Genomic DNA, 20,153 nt, shown 5'->3' on the forward strand with positions numbered 1-20,153 from the left:
ACAACACAAGACAAGACATGACATCACAAGACAAGACAAGACAAGACAAGACAAGACATGACACGACAAAACAACACAAGACAAGACAAGACATGACAAGACAAGACAAGACAAAACAACACAACACACGTCAGGACAGGACAAAACAACACAAGACAAGACAAAACAAAACAAGACAAAACAATACAACACACGTCAGGACAGGACAAGACACGACAAGACAACACACGACAGGACAGGACAAGACAAGACAAGACATGACACGACAAAACAACACAAGACAAGACAAAACAACACAACACACGACATGACATTACATGAGAAAACAAGACAATACAAGACAAAACAACACAAGACAAGACAAAACAAGACAAGACAAAACAACACAACACACGTCAGGACAGGACAAAACAACACAAGACAAAACAACACAACACACGTCAGGACAGGACAAGACAAGACAAGACAACACACGACAGGACAGGACAAGACAAGACAAGACAAGACAAGACATGACACGACAAAACAAGACAAGACAAGACAGGACAAGACAAAACAACACAACACACGTCAGGACAGGACAAAACAACACAAGACAAGACAAAACAAGACAAGACAAGACAAGACAAGACAAGACAAGATAAGACATGACAAGACAAAATAAGACAAGACAAAACAACACAACACACGATATGACATGACATGACAAGACAATACAAGACAATATAAGACATGACAATACACCACAAGACAAGACAAACCAACACAACACACGACATGACAAGACAAGACAAGACAAAACAATACAACACACGTCAGGACAGGACAAGACAAGACAAGACAACACACGACAGGACAGGACAAGACAAGACAAAACAACACAACACACGACATGACATTACATGAGAAAACAAGACAATACAAGACAAAACAACACAAGACAAGACAAAACAACACAACACACGTCAGGACAGGACAAGACAAGACAAGACAACACACGACAGGACAGGACAAGACAAGACAAGACAAAACAACACAAGACAAGACAAAACAACACAACACACGACATGACATTACATTTGAAAACAAGACAATACAAGACAAGACAAGACAGGACAAGTTAAAACAAGACAAGACAAAACAACACAACACACGTCAGGACAGGACAAAACAACACAAGACAAGACAAAACAAGACAAGACAACACAAGACGAGGCAACACAAGACAAGACAAGACAAGACAAGACAAGACAAAGCAACACAAGACACGACATGACATGACATGACAAGACAAGACAAAACAACACAACACACGGCAGGACAGGACAAGACAAGACAAGACAAGACAAGACATGACACGACAAAACAACACAAGACAAGACAAAACAACACAACACACGACATGACATTACATGACAAAAAAAGACAACATAAAACAAGACAAGGCAAGACAAAACAAGACAAGACAAGACAAGACAAAACAACACACGGCAGGACAGGACAAGACAAGACAAGACAAGACAAGACATGACACGACAAGACAAGACAAGACAAAACAACACAACACACGACATGACATGACATGACAAGACAAGACAATACAAGACAATATAAGACATGACAAAACACAACAAGACAAGACAAAAAAACACAACACACGACATGACAAGACAAGACAAGACAAGACAAAGCAACACAAGACACGACATGACATGACATGACAAGACAAGACAAAACAACACAACACACGACAGTACAGGACAAGACAAGACAAGACATGACACGACAAAGCAACACAAGACAAGACAAAACAACACAACACACGACAGGACATTACATGAGAAAACAAGACAATACAAGACAAGACAAAACAAGACAAGACAAGACAAGACAAGACAAGACAAGACATGACAAGACAAGTCAAGACAAGACAAGACAAGACAAGACAAGACAAAACAACACAGCACACGACATGACATGACATGACAAGACAAGACAAAACAACACAACACACGACAGTACAGGACAAGACAAGTCAAGACATGACACGACAAAGCAACACAAGACAAGACAAAACAACACAACACACGACAGGACATTACATGAGAAAACAAGACAATACAAGACAAGACAAAACAAGACAAGACAAGACAAGACAAGACAAGACATGACAAGACAAGACAAGACAATATAAGACATGACAATACACAACAAGACAAGACAAAACAACACAACACACGACATGACAAGACAAGACAAAGCAACACAAGACACGACATGACATGACATGACAAGACAAGACAAACCAACACAACACACGACAGGACAGGACAAGACAAGACAAGACATGACACGACAAAACAACACAAGACAAGACAAGACATGACAATACACAACAAGACAAGACAAAACAACACAACACACGACATGACAAGACAAGACAAAGCAACACAAGACACGACATGACATGACATGACAAGACAAGACAAACCAACACAACACACGACAGGACAGGACCTGACAAGACAAGACATGACAAGACAAGACAAGACAATATAAGACATGACAATACACAACAAGACAAGACAAAACAACACAACACACGACATGACAAGACAAGACAAAGCAACACAAGACACGACATGACAAGACAAGACAAGACAAGACAAGACAAGACAAGAAAAGACAAGACAAGACAAGACAAAACAACACAGCACATGACATGACATGACATGACAAGACAAGACAAGACAAGACAAAACAACACAACACACGACATGACAAGACAAGACAAAGCAACACAAGACACGACATGACATGACATGACAAGACAAGACAATATAAGACATGACAATACACAACAAGACAAGACAAAACAACACAACACACGACATGACAAGACAAGACAAGGCAACACAAGACACGACATGACATGACATGACAAGACAAGACAAACCAACACAACACACGACAGTACAGGACAAGACAAGACAAGACATGACACGACAAAGCAACACAAGACAAGACAAAACAACACAACACACGACAGGACATTACATGAGAAAACAAGACAAGACAAGACAAGACAAAACAAGACAAGACAAGACAAGACAAGACAAGACAAGACAAGACATGACAAGACAAGACAAGACAAGACAAGACAAGACAAGACAAGACAAGACAAGACAAGACAAGACGAGGCAACACAAGACAAGACAAGACAAGACAAGACAAAGCAACACAAGACACGACATGACATGACATGACAAGACAAGACAAAACAACACAACACACGGCAGGACAGGACAAGACAAGACAAGACAAGACAAGACATGACACCACAAAACAACACAAGACAAGACAAAACAACACAACACACGACATGACATTACATGACAAAAAAAGACAACATAAAACAAGACAAGACAAGACAAAACAAGACAAGACAAGACAAGACAAAACAACACAACACACGACAGGACAGGACAAGACAAGACAAGACAAGACATGACACGACAAAACAACACAAGACAAGACAAAACAACACAACACACGACATGACAAGACAAGACAAGACAAAACAACACAACACACGACATGACATGACATGACAAGACAGGACAAGACAAGACAATATAAGACATGACAATACACAACAAGACAAGACAAAACAACACAACACACGACATGACAAGTCAAGACAAGACAAAGCAACACAAGACACGACATGACATGACATGACAAGACAAGACAAAACAACACAACACACGACAGTACAGGACAAGACAAGGCAAGACATGACACGACAAAGCAACACAAGACAAGACAAAACAACACAACACACGACAGGACATTACATGAGAAAACAAGACAAGACAAAACAAGACAAGACAAGACAAGACGAGACAAGACATGACAAGACAAGAAAAGACAAGACAAGACAAGACAAGACAAGACAAGACAAGGCAAGACAAGACAAGACAAAACAACACAGCACACGACATGACATGACATGACAAGACAAGACAAGACAATATAAGACATGACAATACACAACAAGACAAGACAAACCAACACAACACACGACATGACAAGACAAGACAAAGCAACACAAGACACGACATGACATGACATGACAAGACAAGACAAACCAACACAACACACGACAGGACAGGACAAGACAAGACATGACACGACAAAACAACACAAGACAAGACAAGACATGACACGACAAAACAACACAAGACAAGACATGACATCACAAGACAAGACAAGACAAGACATGACACGACAAAACAACACAAGACAAGACAAGACATGACAAGACAAGACAAGACAAAACAAGACAAGACAAAACAACACAACACACGACATGACAAGACAAGACAAAGCAACACAAGACACGACATGACATGACATGACAAGACAAGACAAACCAACACAACACACGACAGGACAGGACAAGACAAGACAAGACATGACACGACAAAACAACACAAGACAAGACAAGACATGACACGACAAAACAACACAAGACAAGACATGACATCACAAGACAAGACAAGACAAGACATGACACGACAAAACAACACAAGACAAGACAAGACATGACAAGACAAGACAAGACAAAACAAGACAAGACAAAACAACACAACACACGTCAGGACAGGACAAAACAACACAAGACAAGACAAAACAAAACAAGACAAAACAACACAACACACGTCAGGACAGGACAAGACAAGACAAGACAACACACGACAGGACAGGACAAGACAAGACAAAACAACACAACACACGACATGACATTACATGAGAAAACAAGACAATACAAGACAAAACAACACAAGACAAGACAAAACAACACAACACACGTCAGGACAGGACAAAACAACACAAGACAAAACAACACAACACACGTCAGGACAGGACAAGACAAGACAAGACAACACAACACACGTCAGGACAGGACAAAACAACACAAGACAAGACAAAACAAGACAAGACAAGACAAGACAAGACAAGACAAAACAACACAACACACGTCAGGACAGGACAAGACAAGACAAGACAAGACAGGACAAGACAACACACGTCAGGACAGGACAAAACAACACAAGACAAGACAAAACAAGACAAGACAAGACAAGACAAGACAAGACAAGATAAGACATGACAAGACAAAATAAGACAAGACAAAACAACACAACACACGATATGACATGACATGACAAGACAATACAAGACAATATAAGACATGACAATACACCACAAGACAAGACAAACCAACACAACACACGACAGGACAGGACAAGACGAGACAAGACATGACACGACAAAACAACACAAGACAAGACAAGACAAGACAGGACAAGACAAAACAAGACAAGACAAAACAACACAACACACGTCAGGACAGGACAAAACAACACAAGACAAGACAAAACAAGACAAGACAAGACAAGACAAGACAAGACAAGATAAGACATGACAAGACAAAATAAGACAAGACAAAACAACACAACACACGATATGACATGACATGACAAGACAATACAAGACAATATAAGACATGACAATACACCACAAGACAAGACAAACCAACACAACACACGACAGGACAGGACAAGACGAGACAAGACATGACACGACAAAACAACACAAGACAAGACAAGACATGACACGACAAAACAACACAAGACAAGACATGACATCACAAGACAAGACAAGACAAGACAAGACAAGACATGACACGACAAAACAACACAAGACAAGACAAGACATGACAAGACAAGACAAGACAAAACAACACAACACACGTCAGGACAGGACAAAACAACACAAGACAAGACAAAACAAAACAAGACAAAACAATACAACACACGTCAGGACAGGACAAGACAAGACAAGACAACACACGACAGGACAGGACAAGACAAGACAAGACATGACACGACAAAACAACACAAGACAAGACAAAACAACACAACACACGACATGACATTACATGAGAAAACAAGACAATACAAGACAAAACAACACAAGACAAGACAAAACAAGACAAGACAAAACAACACAACACACGTCAGGACAGGACAAAACAACACAACACACGTCAGGACAGGACAAGACAAGACAAGACAACACACGACAGGACAGGACAAGACAAGACAAGACAAGACAAGACATGACACGACAAAACAACACAAGACAAGACAAAACAACACAACACACGACATGACATTACATTTGAAAACAAGACAATACAAGACAAGACAGGACAGGACAAGACAAAACAAGACAAGACAAGACAAAACAAGACAAGACAAGACAAGACAAGACAAGACAAGATAAGACATGACAAGACAAAATAAGACAAGACAAAACAACACAACACACGATATGACATGACATGACATGACAAGACAAGACAAGACAAGACAAGACAAGACAAGACAAAACAAGACAAGACAATACAAGACAAGACAAGACAAGACATGACAAGACAAGACAAGACAAGACAAGACAAGACAAGACAAGACAAGACAAGACAAGACAAGACAAGACAAGACATGACAAGACAAGATAAGACATGACAAGACAAGACAAGACAAGACAAGACAAGACAAGACAAGACAAGACAAGACAAGACAACACAAGACAAGACAGGACAAGACAAGACAACACAAGACAAGACAGGACAAGACAAGACAAGACAAGACAAGACAAGACAAGACAAGACAAGACAAGACAGGACAGGACAAGACAAGACAAGACAAGACAGGACAGGACATCCCAGACAAGACAAGACAACATAAAACAAGACAAGACAAGACAAGACAAGACAAGATAAGACATGACCAGACAAAATAAGGCAAGACAAGACAAGACAACACACGGCAGGACAGGACAAGACAAGAGAAGACAAAACAACACAACACACAACAGTACAGGACAAGACAAGACAAGACAAGACATGACACGACAAAACAACACAAGACAAGACAAAACAACACAACACACGACATGACATTACATGAGAAAACAAGACAATACAAGACAAGACAAAACAAGACAAGACAAGACAAGACATGACAAGACAAGACAAGACAGGACAGGACAGGACAAGAGAAGATGAGACAAGACAAGACAAGACAAGACATGACAAGACAAAACAAGACAAGACAAAACAACACAACACACGACATGACATGACATGACAAGACAAGACATGACAAGACAAAACAACACAACACACGACATGACAAGACAAGACAAGACAAGACAAGACAAAGCAACACAAGACACGACATGACATGACATGACAAGACAAGACAAGACAAGACAAGACAAAACAACACAACACACGACAGGACAGGACAAGACAAGACATGACACGACAAAACAACACAAGACAAGACAATACAAAACAACACACGACAGGACAGGACAAGACAAGACAAGATAAGACATGACAAGACAAAGCAAGACAAGACAAGACAAGACAAGACAAGACAAGACAAGACAAGACAAGACAAGATATGACAAGACAAGACAAGACAGGACAGGACAACACAAGACAAGACAAGACAAGACAAGACAAGACAAGACAAGACAAGACAAAATAAGACAAAGCAACACAAGACACGACATGACATGACATGACAAGACAAGACAAGACAAAACAACACAACACACGACAGGACAGGACAAGACAAGACAAGACATGACACGACAAAACAACACAAGACAAGACAAAACAACACAACACACGACATGACAAGACAAAACAACACAACACACGACATGACAAGACAAGACAAGACAAGACAAGACAAAACAACACAACACACGTCAGGACAGGACAAGACAAGACAAGACAAGACGAGGCAACACAAGACAAGACAAGACAAGACAAAGCAACACAAGACACGACATGACATGACATGACAAGACAAGACAAAACAACACAACACACGACAGGACAGGACAAGACAAGACAAGACAAGACAAGACATGATACGACAAAACAACACAAGACAAGACAAAACAACACAACACACGACATGACATTACATGACAAAACAAGACAACATAAAACAAAACAAGACAAGCCAAAACAAGACAAGACAAGACAAGACAAAACAACACAACACACGACAGGACAGGACAAGACAAGACAAGACATGACACGACAAAACAACACAAGACAAGACAAAACAACACAACACACGACATGACAAGACAAGACAAGACAAGAAAAAGCAAGACAATATAAGACATGGCAATACACAACAAGACAAGACAAAACAACACAACACACGACATGACAAGACAAGACAAGACAAGACAAAGCAACACAAGACACGACATGACATGACATGACAAGACAAGACAAAACAACACAACACAACACACGAAAGGACAGGACAAGACAAGACAAGACGAGACAAGACATGACACGACAAAACAACACAAGACAAGACAAAACAACACAACACACGACATGACATTACATGAGAAAACAAGACAATACAAGACAAGACAAGACAGGACAAGACAAAACAAGACAAGACAAAACAACACAACACACGTCAGGACAGGACAAAACAACACAAGACAAGACAAGACAAGACAAGACAAGACAAGACAAGACAAGACAAGACAAGATAAGACATGACAAGACAAAGCAAGACAAGACAAGACAAGACAAGACAAGATATGACAAGACAAGACAAGACAGGACAGGACATCCAAGACAAGACAAGACAAGACAAGACAGGACAGGACAAGACAAGACAAGACAAGACAAGACAAGACGAGACAAGACAAGGCAAGGCAAGACAAGACAAGACAAGACAAGACAAGACAAGACATGACAAGACAAGAAAAGACAGGACAGGACAAGACAAGACAAGACAAGACAAGATAAGACATGACAAGACAAAGCAAGACAAGACAAGACAAGACAAGACAAGATATGACAAGACAAGACAAGACAGGACAGGACATCCAAGACAAGACAAGACAAGACAAGACAAGACAAGACAAGACAAGACAAGACATGACATTACATGACAAAACAAGACAAGACAAGACAAGACAACATAAAACAAGACAAGACAAGACAAGACAAGACAAGACAAGACAAGACAAGACAAGACAAGACAAGACAAGACAAGACAAGACAAGACAAGACATGACAAGACAAGACAGGACAGGACAGGACAAGACAAGACAAGACAAGACATGACAAGACAAGACAAGACAAGACAAGACAGGACAGGACATCCAAGACAAGACATGACAAGACAAAACAAGACAAGACAAGACAAGACAAGACAAGACAGGACAAGACAAAACAAGACAAGACAAAACAACACAACACACGACATGACATTACATGAGAAAACAAGACAATACAAGACAAGACAAAACAAGACAAGACAAGACATGACAAGACAAGACAAGACAGGACAGGACAGGACAAGACAAGATGAGACAAGACAAGACAAGACAAGACAAGACAAGACAAGACAAGACAAGACAAGACAAGATAAGACATGACCAGACAAAATAAGGCAAGACAAGACAAGACAACACACGGCAGGACAGGACAAGACAAGAGAAGACAAAACAACACAACACACAACAGTACAGGACAAGACAAGACAAGACAAGACATGACACGACAAAACAACACAAGACAAGACAAAACAACACAACACACGACATTACATTACATGAGAAAACAAGACAATACAAGACAAGACAAAACAAGACAAGACAAGACAAGACATGACAAGACAAGACAAGACAGGACAGGACAAGAGAAGATGAGACAAGACAAGACAAGACAAGACAAGACATGACAAGACAAAACAAGACAAGACAAAACAACACAACACACGACATGACATGACATGACAAGACAAGACATGACAAGACAAAACAACACAACACACGACATGACAAGACAAGACAAGACAAAGCAACACAAGACACGACATGACATGACATGACAAGACAAGACAAGACGAGACAAAACAACACAACACACGACAGGACAGGACAAGACAAGACATGACACGACAAAACAACACAAGACAAGACAATACAAAACAACACACGACAGGACAGGACAAGACAAGACAAGACAAGACAAGATAAGACATGACAAGACAAAGCAAGACAAGACAAGACAAGACAAGACAAGACAAGATATGACAAGACAAGACAAGACAGGACAGGACAAGACAAGACAAGACAAGACAAGACAAGACAAGATAAGACAAAGCAACACAAGACACGACATGACATGGCATGACAAGACAAGACAAAACAACACAACACACGACAGGACAGGACAAGACAAGACAAGACATGACACGACAAAACAACACAAGACAAGACAAAACAACACAACACACGACATGACAAGACAAAACAACACAACACACGACATGACAAGACAAGACAAGACAAGACAAGACAAAACAACACAACACACGTCAGGACAGGACAAGACAAGACAAGACAAGACAAGACGAGGCAACACAAGACAAGACAAGACAAGACAAAGCAACACAAGACACGACATGACATGACATGACAAGACAAGACAAAACAACACAACACACGACAGGACAGGACAAGACAAGACAAGACAAGACAAGACATGATACGACAAAACAACACAAGACAAGACAAAACAACACAACACACGACATTACATTACATGACAAAACAAGACAACATAAAACAAGACAAGACAAGACAAAACAAGACAAGACAAGACAAGACAAAACAACACAACACACGACAGGACAGGACAAGACAAGACAAGACATGACACGACAAAACAACACAAGACAAGACAAAACAACACAACACACGACATGACAAGACAAGACAAGACAAGAAAAGGCAAGACAATATAAGACATGGCAATACACAACAAGACAAGACAAAACAACACAACACACGACATGACAAGACAAGACAAGACAAAGCAACACAAGACACGACATGACATGACATGACAAGACAAGACAAAACAACACAACACACGAAAGGACAGGACAAGACAAGACAAGACGAGACAAGACATGACACGACAAAACAACACAAGACAAGACAAAACAACACAACACACGACATGACATTACATGAGAAAACAAGACAATACAAGACAAGACAAAACAAGACAAGGCAAGACAAGACAAGACAAGACCAGACAAGACGAGACAAGACAAGATAAGGCAAGACAACGCAAGACAAGACAAAACAACACAACACACGACATGACATGACATGACAAGACAAGACAATATAAGACATGACAATACACAACAAGACAAGACAAAACAACACAACACACGACATGACAAGACAAGACAAAGCAACACAAGACACGACATGACACGACATGACAAGACAAGACAAGACAAGACAAGACAAGACAAAACAACACAACACACGTCAGGACAGGACAAGACAAGACAAGACAAGACAAAGCAACACAAGACACGACATGACATGACATGACAAGACAAGACAAAACAACACAACACACGACAGGACAGGACAAGACAAGACAAGACAAGACAAGACAAGACATGACACGACAAAACAACACAAGACAAGACAAAACAACAGAACACACGACATGACAAGACAAGACAAGACAAAACAACACAACACACGTCAGGACAGGACAAGACAAGACAAGACGAGGCAACACAAGACAAGACAAGACAAAGCAGCACAAGACACGACATGACATGACATGACAAGACAAGACAAAACAACACAACACACGAAAGGACAGGACAAGACAAGACAAGACGAGACAAGACATGACACGACAAAACAACACAAGACAAGACAAAACAACACAACACACGACATGACATTACATGACAAAACAAGACAACATAAAACAAGACAAAGCAGCACAAGACACGACATGACATGACATGACAAGACAAGACAAAACAACACAACACACGAAAGGACAGGACAAGACAAGACAAGACAATACAAGACATGACATGTCAACACAAGACAGGACAGGACAAGCCAAGACAAGACAAGACAAGACAAGGCAAGACAAGACAAGACCAGACAAGACAAGACAAGACAAGACAAGACAAGACAAGACAAGACAAGACAAGACAAGACAAGACAAGACAAGACAAGACAAGACAAGACAAGACAAGACAAGACAAGACAAGACAAGACAAGACAAGACAAGACAAGACAAGACAAGACAAGACAAGACAAGACATGACAAGACAAGATAAGACAAGACAAAGCAACACAAGACACTACATGACATAACATGACAAGACAAAACAACACAACACACGACAGGACAGGACAAGACAAGACAAGACATGACACGACAAAGCAACACAAGACACTACATGACATAACATGACAAGACAAAACAACACAACACACGACAGGACAGGACAAGACAAGACAAGACATGACACGACAAAACAACACAAGACAAGACAAAACAACACAACACACGACATGACAAGACAAGACAAGACAAAAGAACACAACACACGACATGACAAGACAAGACAAGACAAGACAAAACAACACAACACACGTCAGGACAGGACAAGACAAGACAAGACGAGGCAACACAAGACAAGACAAGACAAGACAAAGCAACACAAGACACGACATGACATGACATGACAAGACAAGACAAAACAACACAACACACGACAGGACAGGACAAGACAAGACAAGACAAGACAAGACAAAGCAACACAAGACACGACATGACAAGACAAGACAAGACAAGACAAGATAAGACAAAGCAACACAAGACACGACATGACATGGCATGACAAGACAAGACAAGACAAAACAACACAACACACGACAGGACAGGACAAGACAAGACAAGACATGACACGACAAAACAACACAAGACAAGACAAAACAACACAACACACGACATGACAAGACAAAACAACACAACACACGATATGACAAGACAAAACAACACAACACACGACATGACAAGACAAGACAAGACAAGACAAAACAACACAACACACGTCAGGACAGGACAAGACCAGACAAGACAAGACGAGGCAACACAAGACAAGACAAGACAAGACAAAGCAACACAAGACACGACATGACATGACATGACAAGACAAGACAAAACAACACAACACACGACAGGACAGGACAAGACAAGACAAGACAAGACAAGACAAGACATGATACGACAAAACAACACAAGACAAGACAAAACAACACAACACACGACATGACATTACATGACAAAACAAGACAACATAAAACAAGACAAGACAAGACAAGACAAAACAACACAACACACGACAGGACAGGACAAGACAAGACAAGACATGACACGACAAAACAACACAAGACAAGACAAAACAACACAACACACGACATGACAAGACAAGACAAGACAAGAAAAGGCAAGACAATATAAGACATGGCAATACACAACAAGACAAGACAAAACAACACAACACACGACATGACAAGACAAGACAAGACAAGACAAAGCAACACAAGACACGACATGACATGACATGACAAGACAAGACAAAACAACACAACACACGAAAGGACAGGACAAGACAAGACAAGACGAGACAAGACATGACACGACAAAACAACACAAGACAAGACAAAACAACACAACACACGACATGACATTACATGAGAAAACAAGACAATACAAGACAAGACAAAACAAGACAAGACAAGACAAGACAAGACAAGACAAGACCAGACAAGACGAGACAAGACAAGATAAGGCAAGACAACACAAGACAAGACAAGACAAGACAAAACAACACAACACACGACATGACATGACATGACAAGACAAGACAATATAAGACATGACAATACACAACAAGACAAGACAAAACAACACAACACACGACATGACAAGACAAGACAAAGCAACACAAGACGCGACATGACACGACATGACAAGACAAGACAACATAAAACAAGACAAGACAAGACAAAACAAGACAAGACAAGACAAAACAACACAACACACGTCAGGACAGGACAAGACAAGACAAGACAAGACGAGGCAACACAAGACAAGACAAGACAAGACAAGACAAGACATGACAAGACAAGATAAGACAAGACAAAGCAACACAAGACACGACATGACATGACATGACAAGACAAGACAAAACAACACAACACACGACAGGACAGGACAAGACAAGACAAGACAAGACAAGACAAGACAAGACATGACACGACAAAACAACACAAGACAAGACAAAACAACAGAACACACGACATGACAAGACAAGACAAGACAAAACAACACAACACACGTCAGGACAGGACAAGACAAGACAAGACGAGGCAACACAAGACAAGACAAGACAAGACAAGACAAAGCAGCACAAGACACGACATGACATGACATGACAAGACAAGACAAAACAACACAACACACGAAAGGACAGGACAAGACAAGACAAGACGAGACAAGACATGACACGACAAAACAACACAAGACAAGACAAAACAACACAACACACGACATGACATTACATGACAAAACAAGACAACATAAAACAAGACAAAGCAGCACAAGACACGACATGACATGACATGACAAGACAAGACAAAACAACACAACACACGAAAGGACAGGACAAGACAAGACAAGACAATACAAGACATGACATGTCAACACAAGACAGGACAGGACAAGCCAAGACAAGACAAGACAAGACAAGGCAAGACAAGACAAGACCAGACAAGACAAGACAAGACAAGACAAGACAAGACAAGACAAGACAAGACAAGACAAGACAAGACAAGACAAGACAAGACAAGACAAGACAAGACAAGACAAGACAAGACAAGACAAGACAAGACAAGACAAGACAAGACATGACAAGACAGGATAAGACAAGACAAAGCAACACAAGACACTACATGACATAACATGACAAGACAAAACAACACAACACACGACAGGACAGGACAAGACAAGACAAGACATGACACGACAAAACAACACAACACACGACAAGACAAGACAAGACAAGACAAGACAAGACAAGACAAGACAAGACAAGACAAGACAAGACAAGACAAGACAATACAAGACAAGACAAGACAAGACAAGACAAGACAAGACAAGACAAGACAAGACAAGACAAGACAAGACAAGACAAGACAAGACAAGACAAGACAAGACAAGACAAGACAAGACAAGACAAGACAAGACAAGACAAGACAAGACAAGACAAGACAAGACAAGACAAGACAAGACAAGACAAGACAAGACAAGACAAGACAAGACATGACAAGACAAGATAAGACAAGACAAAGCAACACAAGACACTACATGACATAACATGACAAGACAAAACAACACAACACACGACAGGACAGGACAAGACAAGACAAGACATGACACGACAAAACAACACAAGACAAGACAAAACAACACAACACACGACATGACAAGACAAGACAAGACAAAAGAACACAACACACGACATGACAAGACAAGACAAGACAAGACAAAACAACACAACACACGTCAGGACAGGACAAGACAAGACAAGACAAGACAAGACAAAAGAACACAACACACGACATGACAAGACAAGACAAGACAAGACAAGACAAAACAACACAACACACGTCAGGACAGGACAAGACAAGACAAGACAAGACGAGGCAACACAAGACAAGACAAAGCAACACAAGACACGACATGACTTGACATGACAAGACAAGACAAAACAACACAACACACGACAGGACAGGACAAGACAAGACAATACAAGACAAGACAAGACAAGACATGATACGACAAAACAACACAAGACAAGACAAAACAACACAACACACGACATGACATTACATGACAAAACAAGACAACATAAAACAAGACAAGACAACACAAAACAAGACAAGACAAAACAACACAACACACGACAGGACAGGACAAGACAAGACAAGACATGACACGACAAAACAACACACGACAAGACAAAACAGCACAACACACGACATGACAAGACAAGACAAGACAAGACAAGACAAGACAAGACAAGACAATATAAGACATGACAATACACAACAAGACAAGACAAAACAAGACAAGACATGACACGACAAAACAACACAAGACAAGACGAAACAACACAACACACGACATGACATTACGTGAGAAAACAAGACAATACAAGACAAGACAAAACTAGACAAGACATGACAAGACAAGACAAGACAAGACAAGACAAGACCAGACAAGACAAGACATGGCAAGATAAGGCAAGACAACACAAGACAAGACAAGACAAGACAAGACAAGACAAGACAAGACAAGACAAGACAAGACAAAACAACACAAGACAAGACAAAACAACACAACACACGACATGACAAGACAAGACAAGACAAAACAACACAACACACGACATGACAAGACAAGACAAGACAAAACAACACAACACACGTCAGGACAGGACAAGACAAGACAAGACAAGACGAGGCAACACAAGACAAGACAAGACAAGACAAGACAAAGCAACACAAGACACGACATGACATGACATGACAGACAAGACAAAACAACACAACACACGACAGGACAGGACAAGACAAGACAAGACAAGACATGGCACGACAAAACAACACAAGACAAGACAAAACAACACAACACACGACATGACATTACATGAGAAAACAAGACAACATAAAACAAGACAAGACAAAACAAGACAAGACAAGACAAAACAACACAAAACAACACAAGACAAGACAAAACAACACAACACACGACATGACAAGACAAGACAAGACAAAACAACACAACACATTAAACAAAAATAATCTTTTATAATTATTATATTTATTAACAGACTCACTAGCTGTCAACATTAATGTACAAATTCAAAAACTTACTAAAATTAATCCATAAGAAATTACATCAAATCCTAAAAAATAAGAAATATTTACAAAATAATTAGTACAATAATTTAATATAATGAAAATAAAAGTAACAACAAATAATAAATTTTGTACCATTCAAAACAAACCGTTAATAAAACAAATAGGACTAATAAAAAGTATTATAAAAATTAATTTTAACATTGTAAAATATTAAATGATTGAAAATAATCATTTCCATGAGTACGAATTATAGAAACTAAAATAGAAAGACCTAAGGCACCTTCGCACACTCTAAAGGTCAAAAATATTATACTAAAAAATCTTCTATAATCTATCAAATTTAAAAAAATAAATAAAAGAAAAAATAAATTTAGTACAATATACTCTAAACTCAAAAGTATTGATAATAAATGCTTACGATTAGAGACAAAAACAAAAATCCCTATTAAAAACAAAAAACAAGGTAGCCCTCAATATAAACTTATTAACATTAGTTTTAATAGTTTAATAAAAACATTGGTCTTGTAAACCAAAAATAAGATTAAGTCTTTTAAAACTTCAAGAGAAAAGAAATTACTTTATCATTAATCCCCAAAATTAATATTTTAATTAAACTACCTCCTGATATTATACAACTATTTTTATACACATCTACATTAATTTCAAGACTTATTTTTATTCAAATAAACCATCCTTTAGCTATAGGGTTAATATTATTAATCCAAACTTTACAAATTTGTTTATTAACAGGATTAATAGCAAAAAGATTTTGATTTTCTTATATTCTATTTCTAATCTTCCTGGGAGGAATACTAGTTTTATTTATTTATGTAACCTCTCTAGCTTCAAACGAAATATTTTCTTTATCTATAAAATTAACTACTATTTGTGTAATAGCTACAGCAACTCTTATACTAATCTCCGTATTTATAGATAAATCATCAACAACATGCTTTATACAAAATCTAGAAATACAACCGTTTAACCAAATAAAAAGTATTCTTCCAGAAAACGCTCTAAATCTACATAAACTATATAACTTCCCCACAAATATAATCACCATTCTATTAATAAACTACCTTTTAGTTACTTTAATTGCTGTAGTAAAAATTACTAAATTATTTTATGGTCCTCTTCGGCCAATAAACTAATGAACAAACCTTTACGAACCCAACACCCCTTATTTAAAATTGCAAATAATGCTTTAGTAGATCTACCAGCTCCTGTAAATATTTCAGCTTGATGATATTTCGGCTCCCTACTAGGATTATGTTTAATTATTCAAATTATAACAGGATTATTCTTAGCTATACATTATACAGCTGATATTAATTTAGCTTTCAATAGAGTAAACCACATTTGTCGTGATGTAAATTATGGTTGATTATTACGAACCCTTCATGCTAATGGAGCATCATTTTTCTTTATTTGTATCTACCTACACGTTGGACGAGGTATTTATTACGGATCCTATTTATTCACACCTACTTGATTAGTAGGAGTACTAATTCTATTTTTAGTAATAGCAACAGCCTTTATAGGGTATGTCTTACCTTGAGGACAAATATCATTCTGAGGGGCCACAGTTATTACTAACCTTTTATCAGCTATTCCATACTTAGGTATTGATTTAGTACAATGAGTATGGGGAGGATTCGCTGTTGACAACGCAACCCTTACTCGATTCTTCACCTTTCATTTTATTTTACCATTTATCGTACTAGCAATAACTTTAATTCATTTATTATTCTTACATCAAACAGGATCTAATAACCCAATTGGATTAAATTCTAATATTGATAAAATCCCCTTCCACCCATATTTCTCATTCAAGGATATCGTAGGATTCATCGTAATAATTGCAGCCCTTCTTCTTCTTACATTAATCAACCCCTACTTACTTGGAGACCCAGATAATTTCATCCCAGCAAATCCTTTAGTAACCCCAGTCCACATTCAACCCGAATGATACTTCCTTTTCGCTTATGCAATCTTACGTTCTATTCCTAACAAGCTTGGAGGAGTAATTGCATTAGTCTTATCAATTGCTATTTTAGCTATTTTGCCTTTTTATCATTTAAGAAAATTTCGAGGAATTCAATTCTATCCTATTAATAAAATCTTATTTTGATCTATAGTAGTGACAGTTATCCTATTAACATGAATTGGTGCTCGTCCAGTAGAAGATCCGTACGTCCTAGTATGGCAAATTTTAACTATTATCTACTTCCTTTATTATAAAGGGTGATTTTTTAAGAGCTTGATAACTTTTAAAAAAAAAAAACGCATAAAATTTGCAAAATCTCATCGGTTCTTTATTTGAAACGTTAGATTGGTTCATGACATTTACTTTTTGAAGATAATTTCATTTAAATGTTGACCGCGGCTGCGTCTTAGGTGGTCCATTCGGAAAGTCCAATTTTGGGCAACTTTTTCGAGCATTTCGGCCGGAATAGCCCGAATTTCTTCGGAAATGTTGTCTTCCAAAGCTGGAATAGTTGCTGGCTTATTTCTGTAGACTTTAGACTTGACGTAGCCCCACAAAAAATAGTCTAAAGGCGTTAAATCGCATGATCTTGGTGGCCAACTTACGGGTCCATTTCTTGAGATGAATTGTTCTCCGAAGTTTTCCCTCAAAATGGCCATAGAATCGCGAGCTGTGTGGCATGTAGCGCCATCTTGTTGAAACCACATGTCAACCAAGTTCAGTTCTTCCATTTTTGGCAACAAAAAGTTTGTTAGCATCGAACGATAGCGATCGCCATTCACCGTAACGTTGCGTCCAACAGCATCTTTGAAAAAATACGGTCCAATGATTCCACCAGCGTACAAACCACACCAAACAGTGCATTTTTCGGGATGCATGGGCAGTTCTTGAACGGCTTCTGGTTGCTCTTCACCCCAAATGCGGCAATTTTGCTTATTTACGTAGCCATTCAACCAGAAATGAGCCTCATCGCTGAACAAAATTTGTCGATAAAAAAGCGCGAAACACATTTCGAACCGAACACTGATTTTGGTAATAAAATTCAATGATTTGCAAGCGTTGCTCGTTAGTAAGTCTATTCATGATGAAATGTCAAAGCATACTGAGCATCTTTCTCTTTGACACCATGTCTGAAATCCCACGTGATCTGTCAAATACTAATGCATGAAAATCCTAACCTCAAAAAAATCACCCGTTATTATTA

General features: G+C 38.9%; 1 pseudogene; it reads left to right on the forward strand.

Moving 5' to 3' along the window:
* The first annotated feature begins 17,516 nt into the window (after window positions 1-17,516).
* On the forward strand, window positions 17,517-19,094 carry LOC128922984 (NADH-ubiquinone oxidoreductase chain 6-like; annotated as a pseudogene).
* Window positions 19,095-20,153: the final 1,059 nt, after the last annotated feature.

The sequence above is a fragment of the Zeugodacus cucurbitae genome, chromosome X (genome assembly GCF_028554725.1).
Source record: "Zeugodacus cucurbitae isolate PBARC_wt_2022May chromosome X, idZeuCucr1.2, whole genome shotgun sequence".
NCBI classification, from domain to species: Eukaryota; Metazoa; Arthropoda; class Insecta; order Diptera; family Tephritidae; genus Zeugodacus; species Zeugodacus cucurbitae.